The following is a 1,917-nucleotide window of genomic DNA, read 5'->3' as shown; positions in this document are numbered from 1 at the left end:
GTCCATGGCTTCGTGAGATGTGTCCCACACTCGAACTGCACCATCAGCTCTTACCAATTGAAATTGGGACTCATCTGACCAGACCATAGTTTTCCAGTCGTCTACATTCCAACCGATATGCTTACCAGCCCAGGAGAGCCATTGAGGGCGATATCGTGCTATTAGCAAAGGCACTCGCGTCGGTTGTTTGCTGCCATAACCCATTAACTCCAAATTTCACGGCACTATCCTAACGGATACGTTGGTGGTACGTCTCACATTGATTTCCGCAGTTATTTCATGAATTGTTGCTTGTCTGTTAGCACTGACAACTCTATGGAAACGCCGCTGCTGTCGCTCGTTAACTGAAGGCCGTCGGCCACTACGCCGTCAGTGGTGATGCCTGAAATTTGTTATTCTTGGCATACTCCTGACGCTGTGGGTCTCGGAATATTGAATGCTCTAACGATTTCCGAAATGGAATGTACCATGCATCTAGTTCCAACTACCATTCCGCGTTCAAAGTCTGTTAATTCTCGTCATTCGGCTATAACTACTTCGGAAACATTTTAACATGAATCATCTGAGTGGAAATGACAACTACGTCAATGCACTGCCCTTTTATAACTTGTGTATGTGATACTGCCGCCATGTGTATATGTGCATATCACTATCCCATGACTTTTGTTATCTCAGTGTAGTCCGCGGGAAGAACGGTTGTCGATAAGATTCCTCATGATCTCGAATTCCTCTGACTGTCTCGTCATGTTCATTTCGCGAGATGATTGTGAGAGGAGCTTATGTGTTTCCTAAACTTAGAGTTTTAATAATTTAACCTGTCCGTGATGGCTGCGTCTGTAGTCTGATGGACATCTTGGAGATGATTTCGTACTTACTAAACAAACCCGCAACGCAACATGCAGCTCTGCTTTGCATCTTTTCTATATTAATCTTGCCGGGCAAGAGTTTCGACGTATTTAAAGATCGAAATTAGAATTATATTAATACCGTCAGCTGCCCACGGGCGTTGATATAGAACGGGGACAAGTGAAAATGTGTGCCCCGACCGGGACTCGAACCCGGGATCTCCTGCTTACATAGCAGACGCTCTATCCATCTGAGCCACCGAGGGCACAAACTATAGTGCGACTGCAGGGACTATCTCGCGCACGCCTCCCGCGAGACTCACATTCTCACCTTGTACGTCCACACTCTACATTCGTAGTGTCCCACCCCAACACACTCATTACTCGTCGAAGACATTCTTCCAAGTCCCGTAAGAGTTCGGGGAATATGTGTGCATCCGCACAGAAGAAGAAGGCCATGGCCGGTATCGCCAGAACTATATACTTACATCGATATGGTGTCTGTTCTTCCGGACATGTCCGAAGAACAAACACCATTGATGACCTACAGCCGTCTAGAACAAAATTAGAATTATATTAATACCGTCAGCTGCGCACGGGCGTAGATATAGATCAACGGGGACAGGTGAAAATCTGTGCCCTGACTGGGACTCGAACCCGGGATCTCCTGCTTACATGGCAGACGCTCTATCCATCTGAGCCACCGAGGGCACAGATGATAGTGTGACTGCAGGGACTATCTCGCGCACGCCTCCCGCGAGAATCATATTCTCACCTTGGATGTCCACCCTCTACGTTCGTAGTGTCCCACCCCAACACACTCTTACGGGACTTGGAAGAATGTCTTCCACGAGTAATGAGTGTGTTTGGGTGTGACACTACGAATGTGATTCTCGCAGGAGGCGTGCGCGAGATAGTCCCTGCAGTCGCACTATCATCTGTGCCCTCGGTGGCTCAGATGGATAGAGCGTCTGCCATGTAAGCAGGAGATCCCGGGTTCGAGTCCGGGTCGGGGCACACCTTTTCACCTGTCCCGCGTTGATCTATATCTACGTCAGTGCGCAACTGACGT

General features: G+C 48.4%; 2 non-coding genes across 2 annotated transcripts; both read right to left on the bottom strand.

Moving 5' to 3' along the window:
- Nucleotides 1–1,037: 1,037 nt before the first annotated feature.
- Nucleotides 1,038–1,112, bottom strand: Trnat-ugu. The gene has a single exon. It is a non-coding gene; the product is annotated as a tRNA-Thr (tRNA).
- Nucleotides 1,113–1,481: 369 nt separating this feature from the next.
- Trnat-ugu lies at nucleotides 1,482–1,556 on the bottom strand. Its single transcript has one exon. It is a non-coding gene; the product is annotated as a tRNA-Thr (tRNA).
- Between the last annotated feature and the right edge of the window lie 361 nt (nucleotides 1,557–1,917).

The sequence above is a fragment of the Schistocerca piceifrons genome, chromosome X (genome assembly GCF_021461385.2).
Source record: "Schistocerca piceifrons isolate TAMUIC-IGC-003096 chromosome X, iqSchPice1.1, whole genome shotgun sequence".
Lineage (NCBI taxonomy): Eukaryota > Metazoa > Arthropoda > Insecta > Orthoptera > Acrididae > Schistocerca > Schistocerca piceifrons.
Note: the sequence above shows the minus strand (reverse complement) of the source record. Positions and strands in the feature narration are given on the sequence as shown.